The sequence below is a fragment of the Hibiscus syriacus genome, unplaced genomic scaffold (assembly GCF_006381635.1).
Source record: "Hibiscus syriacus cultivar Baekdansim isolate YM2019G1 unplaced genomic scaffold, ASM638163v2 tig00110863_pilon, whole genome shotgun sequence".
Lineage (NCBI taxonomy): Eukaryota > Viridiplantae > Streptophyta > Magnoliopsida > Malvales > Malvaceae > Hibiscus > Hibiscus syriacus.
Genome location: NW_024062892.1, coordinates 639,755 through 649,566, shown reverse-complemented (window position 1 = coordinate 649,566; position 9,812 = coordinate 639,755). Strand labels below are relative to the sequence as shown.

Here is a 9,812-nt window from a genome sequence, read left to right as displayed (position 1 = left end):
ATTCATGTACCCCCATCTCCTTTACATGTAATGACAGCACCCTGGCCATTTTCTATGTGGGGAATAGATGTCATTGGTGCAATCACACCAAAAGCATCGAATGGACATTGCTTCATCCTTGTGGCAATTGATTATTTTACTAAATGGGTGGAAGCTGCTTCATATGTCAATATTAAGAGGTCCACAGTCTGCAAATTTATAAAGAAAGAGATAGTTTGCCGATATGGCCTACCAGAAAGGATCATTACAGATAATGCTCTGAACCTGAACAACAAAATGATGACCGAACTTTGTGCACAGTTTAAGATCAAACATGCAAATTCAGTGGCGTATCGTCCAAAGATGAATGGGGCAGTTGAAGCAGCAAACAAGAACATCAAGAGAATCATTACAAAGACCACTGAAACTTACAAAGATTGGCACGAGAAGTTACCTTTTGCTTTATATGCATACCGAACTACTGTTCGAACATCTACTGGGGCAACACCGTTTTCTTTAGTCTACGGGATGGAAGCAGTCTTACCAATTGAAGTTGAGATTCCATCGCTTCGAATATTGAGAGAAATAAAATTGGATGAATCTGAATGGATCCAAGCTAGATTTGATCAATTGAACCTTATTGAGGAGAAAAGATTGAAAGCTATTTGCCATGGACAGATGTATCAAAAACGGATGATGAAGTCTCATGACAAAAAAGTACATCCAAGAGAGTTCCAAGAGGGTGATCTAGTACTGAAAAAGATTTTGCCTATACATAAAGATTTCCGTGGGAAATGGATGCCTAATTGGGAATGGTCATACGTTGTAAAAAAGGCCTTTTCCGGAGGAGCATTGATCTTAGCAGAAATGGATGGAAAAATTCTGAGAAATCCAATAAACTCGGATTCTGTCAAGAAATATTATGCTTGAAGAAAAAAGAAAAAAAAAAGAGAAAAAAAAGGGGTCAAGGTGAAAACTCGCAAAGGGCATCTTGTAACCAAAGGAAGGATTTGAGTTGAAAACCTGGAAAGGCGGCTCAAATGCAGGTTGATATTAGGCATCTAGCAATTGAATACTCTTAAGATTTTGACAGTTTGGAAGAAACTTCACATCTACAAGCATTTCGACAACGTTTGAGATCTTCCAGACAAAAGCTTACATCATTTCTCTAAATTGTGTCAACTTGATTAATTTAGAAATACTTATGCTTATAATTTGTTGAGACATTTGAATTTTTATCATTCTTATGCTTTCCAGAACTTTGAATACAATTCTATCTATTTCAAGTTCAATTTATTTGAGATTCAATTTATTTTTGGAAATTCAATTTATTCTTCTATGAATTAACATAATTTTGAAATGAGTTAAAGATTTCTGAATATCACTTGATGTTAATACTTTTAAATACATGGAATACAAAGTAAGCAAATCATCACCATCTTAAAGCCATGAACATCAAGATTGTTACATGGGATGCTACCAACAACAAGGTCGAATCCGCCAAATCTACTCATCAATTGCTCCAACCGATCACCATTCAGTTCTTGCACATCTGTTTTCAAAGATATACTAAGACAGTAGAATGCGACCTCTGCAGTACTGATTCCAGCAAAAAGAAACAAGACATTGATATCACTAGGAAACATGTCTCTATACGGATCCTTGTGTATGGTTTTTAAGGAAAACTAGAAGCATTTCCACCTCATCAGGTTCAAGTGGAGCAACTTTATTCCTTCCAACCCATACTAGATTCCATTTTCAGCACTCATCAAGAACATACTTCTGGACACTCAAATATGGCTCATTGTCATAAGCTTCAAGAACCTTACAGATCCTTTCTGTCAATTTGGCACTTCCTGTACATGTTTATAAACAGTTCAACTTTGTTCTTGGATCCCAGGAAGGCCATCATTTCTTTGTCAATGGAAAAGCATCAGCACATGGAGGAAGCAGAATAAAGAGAAAATCTGTTCTTAATTGGCAGAATTATGAATATAACCCTTGTCAGTGTAGTAGCATGAAAATATTTCGAATCTACAAATTATGGCTTTACATCTAATAAATATTGTGATATCCCAGTCCAAACCTTAACTGGAATAAATGCAATTTGCTAATAGCATCTTCTGGAAGTGTTCTTTGAGTTATCTGATCTGGTTTGGCAGAACCAATCATTGAATTTGGAAGATGAATTTGCTCATAGTAAAAATAAGGAGACTCAATAGCATCTTCTGGAAATGTTCTTTGAGTTATCTGATCTGGTTTGGCAGAACCAATCATTGAATTTGGAAGATGAATTTGCTAATAGCATCTTCTGGAAGTGTTCTTTGAGTTATCTGATCTGGTTTGGCAGAACCAATCATTGAATTTGGAAGATGAATTTGCTCATAGTAAAAATAAGGAGACTCAATAGCATCTTCTGGAAGTGTTCTTTGAGTTATCTGATCTGGTTTGGCGGAACCAATCATTGAATTTGGAAGATGAATTTGCTCATAGTAAAAATAAGGAGACCCAATAGCATCTTCTGGAAGTGTTCTTTGAGTTATCTGATCTGGTTTGGTAGGAACTACAGAACAAATCATTGGAATTAAAAGATGAACTTCATGATCATCTTCATTAATAAGCTTCTTTTCAAGCTTCATCTGTTTATTCCTTGTCCACAAATCATAGCCCAAGTTTCGCCTTCGTTTGTAATTGAGATCATTGCATAATGGCTTCCCATCTTTTACCGGAAGAAATGTGTCGGCAGTCTTAGCCATTTGAGCAGTACATATAAAATTTGCAATTGATGAATCTGGAACACATATCTCTATGGCTATTGAAGTTTCAGCCTCTGAGAATCCCATTTTTGTCAAGTATAACAGTTTATTCTCCTCATCAGAATCAGAATTCAAGATTACTTGGTATTTAAAGAACTATCGATATCTGTGAAATCATCTTGAAAGGACATTTCATAATCAGATGAGTTGTTATCAGAACCAACATGTCGCATGAAGGCAAGCTTTTCAAGAGCCTATACTATTGAGTTTTATTCTCAAGAGGTTTTGTGACATTATATCTACATCTACATTTGTCAAAGATGATAGATTCTCTGATTTGAAGAAGAAAGATTTATTGGGTTTCTACAATTGAAGAAATACTCAGTACACCAATCTGAAATCAAATAACTTAACATTCATGCATCATATTTAGGCATTTACAAAAATATGTGCATTTTCATTTATTTTCATCCATGTGGAATTTTGACAGGAATTTCAAAGATTTTAGCAAAGATTTAAATCTATCACTTGATGGATTATCTTTTCCAGAAAGAGTTCATAATGAGAAGAACTCATCTGAAGAAGGATGAAGAAGTTCATAATGAGAAGAATTTGTTCAACCTTTTGTTTAAATCTATCACTTGATGGATTATCTTTTCCAGGTAGAGTTCATAATGAGAAGAACTCATCTGAAGAAAGATGAAGAAGTTCATAATGAGAAGAATTTGTTCAACCTTTTGCTTAAATCCATCACTTGATGGATTAACTTTTCCAGAAAAAGTTCATAATGAGAAGAATTTATCTGAAGAAGGAAGAAAAGAAGTTCATAATGAGAGGAATTCATCTGAAGAAAGAAGAAGAAGTTCATAATGAGAAGAATTTGTTCGACTTTAGTTTAATCAACATCAACTTTTCCAGAGAGAGTTCATAATGAGAAGAACTCATCTGAAGAAGGATGAAGAAGTTCATAATGAGAAGAATTTGTTCAACCTTTTGATCAAATCCATCACTTGATGGATCAACTTTTCCAGTTCGAGTTCATAATGAGAAGAACTCATCTGAAGAAGGATGAAGAAGTTCATAATGAGAAAAATTTGTTCAACCTTTTGATCAAATCCATCACTTGATGGATCAACTTTTCCAGTTCGAGTTCATAATGAGAAGAACTCATCTGAAGAAGGATGAAGAAGTTCATAATGAGAAGAATTTATTCAACCTTTTGATCTAATCCATCACTTGATGGATCAACTTTTCCAGTTCGAGTTCATAATGAGAAGAACTCATCTGAAGAAGGATGAAGAAGTTCATAATGAGAAGAACTTATTCAACCTTTTGATCAAATCTATCACTTGATAGATTATCTTTTCCAGTTCGAGTTCATAATGAGAAGAACTTATCTGAAGAAATAGATGAAGAAGTTCATAATGAGAAGAATTTGTTCAACCTTCTGCTCAAATCTATCACTTGATAGATTATCTTTTCCAGTTCGAGTTCATAATGAGAAGAACCCATCTGAAGAAGGAAGAAGAAGTTCATAATGAGAAGAATTTGTTCAGTTTTTTGCTCAAATCCATTACTTGATGGGTCAGTTTTTCCAGAGAAGAACTTATTCAACCTTTTGAATGACTCTATCACAGAAAGAAAAAGGTCAACATCATCCCCAGCGGAAAGTTCATAATGAGAAGAACTCACCTGACAGAGAGAGAAGAATTTATTCAACATCTCCATACTAATCAAGTGAAATCAAATGAAAAAAACTTATCATCTTTTCGTCTTTGTTCTATTCTTATTAAGAATAAGCAAAGAGGGGCAGCTGAAGATATTCATTTTTTTTCATTTTTATTTTATTTATATTATTATTATTATTATTATTATAATTATTATAATTATAATTATAATTATTATTATTATTAATATATTATTTAATATTACAAGCCCAAATGGAAGCCCAATTACAAACAGTGGCCCAGATCCAAAATCCTACAGTAAACCTTAAACCCAATTTAGGGTTTGTATCATCCAGCTGCCGCCGCTCAAGCTTCAGCCGTTGGATCTGGTTTGATCCAATGGTCCACAGTTTGCCAGAGGAAACCCTAGGGTATCAATACCCTAGGGACACGTCCCAGCGCCGCCGTAGATTCCAGAAGACCACGCGGCGCTGCTTCAGTCTCGTCGCCACTCCAGCCGCACACGTCTTTCCCAAATGGTGAGTCACCACTGGAAGTCCGGTGACTCACCGAAGAACCCCTTTCGGACCGGTCTGAGACGAACACCGGTGATGGCTATAAAGCCATCACCCCATCTGCGAGCAAAAAAAGGAGAACAACAGAGAGAGATACAGAGAAACAAGATACTAAAAAAATATACCAACGATCTCAACAACAACTCAACAAAGAAACAGAAAAGAAAGAAAAGAAAAAGAAAGAAGAGAAACTTAATGTCATCAGAGAACCCCAACCGTCGCTGGATACAACAAAAACCGAAGGTACTTTTGTAGATTTGCTCCGATTAGGAGCTTTTTAAGGAAAAAGAGCACCGGAAACGCCCTTAGGACGTTCCGATTTATTTAACGGTGTAAAAATAAAATTTTTCGGCCACCGGATGTGGTGGCCGGCGGTGACAGTCACGGCGGCACACGGTTGCAGTCCGGTGACCGGCTTCCCTCCGATGAGGGAAGCTAGAGAGAGGGCAGAGAGAAATTTGTTCTCTCTCTGTTAGAGAGAGAACAGAAATAAGGAAATGAGAAGCTGGCCCGTAGGGCCAGCCGGTTTAGGTTATAAATACCCTCTCCCGAACGACGTCATTTTGGGAAGGGTATTTCTGTAATTTCACAAAGGGTAAACCCCGTCCGAAGCCATTCCAACTTGTAATTTTTACATTCTAGTCACTAAATCGAGTTTATAATACTTTTAATTCAGATCTTTAATTTTAATTTCATTTATTTTAGTCCTTTATATTAAAATAATATATTTAGGATAAATAATAGATTTAATCCCTTAATTTTAATAAATAATATTTTAATCCATAGTTTATATTTTTAATCTTATATTCAAATTTTAAATAATTTTATTTTAGTCACTAAATAATTATTAAATAAGAAAATAGCATGTTTAATCCCTGTAATTTTGATTAATTATGAATTAGGTTTTTAATTTTAATTTTACTATAATTTAGTCATTTATTTTAAATGTTTTCATTTATTTTACTGCTTTTAAATATATCGTTCTAGTTGTATTTTTATTGTTTTAATTTTACTTGTTTATATTTTAAATATTTTTATGTATTCATAAATATATATATAATAAATAATAATTAATTTTTTTAAAAATAAATTATTTTAATATTTATTTTTCAATATCGAAGAAAAGGACAGTCTTAATACAACTGGATGTCCTATTCTGGTATTTTAAAATTTAATAATTAATTTTTTAAAATATTATTTAATTTAAATTAATATTTATCAATATCAAAGAAAAGAGCTGTCTTAAGGCACCTAGAAGTCCTTTTCTGATATTTTAAATATTTTTTATAATTTTGAAATAATAGGATTATAAATTAAATATATTTTGAATTTTTAATATTTTTAATAATAGAGACAATTTATAATTAAAAAGTACCAATTTTGGGCGTTGTAGGGGTGTTAATCCTTCCCTAAACGTAACCGACCACGAATCCCTCTTTATTATTAAAAAAAATGACTTTTTGGTTATAAACGCATATCAGTTCATTTTTTAATTGATGTTTTCTCAAAACTCTTTTAGAAAATAATTTTTAGGTATTCGACCTACCTGACCCAAAAGGCCGATGGCGACTCCCAAATTATTTTCAAAACCATTTATTCACATCAATTTTCCCGCCAAATAAATATTTCATGCCCGGACAAAAACCGGTTACGACATAAAACATTTTCTTGGAGCAATCACGATTTTCTTATTTTTAAATGCTTAGGAATCTGCCGAGGCATCAATTTGGTAATCTTCAAAGCAAGATGTTCCCGGCTTATTTCTCGATGGTCGGGGCTTGTTGTGCCTTATCGGTGGCGGCGTTTGGTTATTTGCATCCCTGGAAGTCAGTGACGACGCCGGAGAAGTACCAGCTTGGGTTTTTAGTCTCTGCATTTGCTTTCAAACTCTCCAATTTGTTCATTTTTACTCCCATGACCATTGAGGTAATTTTGTTAACCGAGTTTATCTAATGCTTGTCGATCATAGAAATTTGAATTCCGCGTGGTCAAGTTAGTTAATAAAAATGTGCGAAGTTCAATTTCTTTTCTAGGGTTCAGGCTTCAGCTGGGTTGGTTGAAGAAGAGAACAAAAAAAAATCTAAATTTTCTTGTCCAAGTCCTTTCTTTGTATGAGAATTTGGAATACCTTACTACTTTTGAGAATGTTGGTATAAATTTAGTTGAGTGGATGCTTGTGTTAAAGCCGTAAGAGTTTATGGCTTTTAGCATTTTCTGGTTTTCTCTACATTTTGTAAGGGTCCTCCAGTAAATTGTTCGTTCATTTTAGGTCGTTTAATTGCTGCATTCCTGAGCATAGCTTTTGTTTTTATAGCTTGGTTTGCTTGTTGACTTGCTGAATTGCAGTTGTGTACATGCAATGCTTTTGTGGTATGAATATGTATATATGATCATGCAGATGTTGAAGTAAAGGCACAAAGTGGAAAGAGAAGAAAACATGGGCTATGAAATCGGATGGACGAGGAAGTTGCAAAGTCGAATCCAAAGCTTGCAGCAATGAACATGAAATTCGGAATGATTCATGGGTTATCTTCCCTTGCCAACATTATGTCCTTTGGCAGCCCTGTCAGGCCCTCGTGGTACTTAGCCGGTAAGCTCAATCTGTAGTTGTTAACTTTGACATAGAAAGTTCAAGTTCTAATTTGCATTCTGGTTATAGATTGAAGTGATGACCTATATACTTTATGTTTCTCCCTTGAATAAATGTAAAACTGAATCGAATGTCAGTAAAGAGGATTCAGTCTTATTAGGTCACTTTAAAATATATGAACAAAGTGAAATGGCGTTTCATGTACAAATGGGGTGGTGAAATTAGACTTCTTTCTTAATGAGTTTATTATTTGGGTACATTACATTAAAATTCCGTGTTTGCGGTTGGTTAGCTCGGCTGTATCTACTATCTACATAGCTACTACTTCATAAATAAGCTTTGATCGCACTGATTTAAAGGCTTTTTGGATCATCCAAACCTTCCCATGCTTCTTTCTGGGGAATGTGTTCTTCGAGGGATAATAACTTCGCATACTTCTGTTTATTTTGATAATGCACTGATAGTGATACTTGATAGAATGGTGTTCCTGGTTTGTGGCAACCTAAAAATATGTCACTGATAGGATTGTGCAAAACTCTATTTGATTCCAAAATTTTGTTTTTTTAAAATTTAAAGTTATTGGAGTCAACTTGAAATTTTGGTTCGGATTTCAAGATTGAATCTTCAAAGTTCAAATATACTAAAAAGTAAAAAATTAAAACGACTTCGTTTTGATCTTTAATAAAGTATTTTTTTTATTTGGTTCATGATCTTCTTGTTTCTTCAATTATTTCTTCAATTTAAATCACTTTTTTTTATCAAATTCAAGTCGTGTGTTCTCAAACACTATAATAACAAATGTTCTTTTTTGACAACAAACTGTTTGTTTTTATAATTTAGTCTTTGAACTATGTATTTTATTTAATCTGAGCCTATGACAGTAACTATTTGTATTTTTTTTTCTCTTTTATATTGTGTCAACATTTTATCTTAAAATTTCTTCTTTAAAAATAACATTATAAAGATATTGTATAATTTTAGAAAATATTTAATTTATATAATAATATTACAAATCTTATTTATACATATGAAAAGAATATGAATTTGTACATATAATCTATCTATACATAGATAAAGAAAATTATTTAAATTAAAACCAATATGTATTATACTACTATAAATGATTACATTTAAATATGAATAAATATATTAGGTTTAAATACTTTTAAACTTGATTCGATTTAAAACATATAAATTATAAAATATTACTAGTAAGTTCAATTAATTTATTTTCTTTTCACTTTATTCGATCAAATATTTGTTCTTAATTTTTGGTCATCGATTAACAGTTAATGGGTACATGTGGAGGTTGGTCTTGGGCCATTTGTTAAAGAACACTTTGAACAGAAGAAATGAGTAAATTAACCAAATTTCACTATTCTAATTTTATCCTATTTAATAGTTTGAGTGGGTGGGACTGCAATATCACGGGAATTTGCATGGGAATTTCCATTTCAGTTGAAGAACAGTAAAAGGCCCCGGATTTGTTGACATCAAAAGTTCCAAGCCAGTCCATTGTCCTCACCTCAGAGAATACTGAAAGGGTTTCGAATGGGGCAACAATGTTTAGGCCCACTATTCTAGGATCTCTTGCCCTATTCAGTAGGGTAGTTCCACGATTAGACAGTCTAATTTAAGATTATTTAGAGAGAGTTTTAATTTAAATTGTTATAATTTTTAACTTGAAAAGTTATACAAATTTTTAATATTTTTTTTGTTACAACTAAAAAGTTACATTGTAAGGAGTTAGGGTTTGCAACCGAAAATATTACAAAGAATGTAACATTTTCGGTTGCAACTAGGAGTGCTTAACAGTTCATGAGTAGTTCGAACTCGACTCGGTTAAAGCTCGATAGAACTCGACTCGGAATGATTCGACTCAAACTCGAGATCTTAACAAGTTGATTCGAGCAAAATCTAACTTAACTCAATAAGTTCACGAGCAACTCATTAATTTTTTATACAATTTTTCAATAGTTTTCTTAAAATAGTATTTCATTAAAAAAATACTAATTTACTAATAGAAAATAAAAAGATGGTAAATTACTAATCTATTAATTTTTGAATAAACAAAAAGAAATACTTACTACACTAAAAAATCAAACCATATTTATTATTTTAATGTATTCTTGGATTGTTATTTTAGAGTTTAGACTTTGAAATTGTTTCATACACTCTTTTGATAACATTTTTTGTTAAAATTATTAATTTATGTTTATATTAAACTCTGTATTGTATTAGTAGA

The 9,812-nt window shown here is 32.7% G+C and overlaps 1 pseudogene; it reads left to right on the top strand.

The window, feature by feature from the left end:
* Positions 1 to 1,687: 1,687 nt before the first annotated feature.
* LOC120143705 lies at positions 1,688 to 7,687 on the top strand (annotated as a pseudogene).
* The last annotated feature ends 2,125 nt before the right edge of the window (positions 7,688 to 9,812 follow it).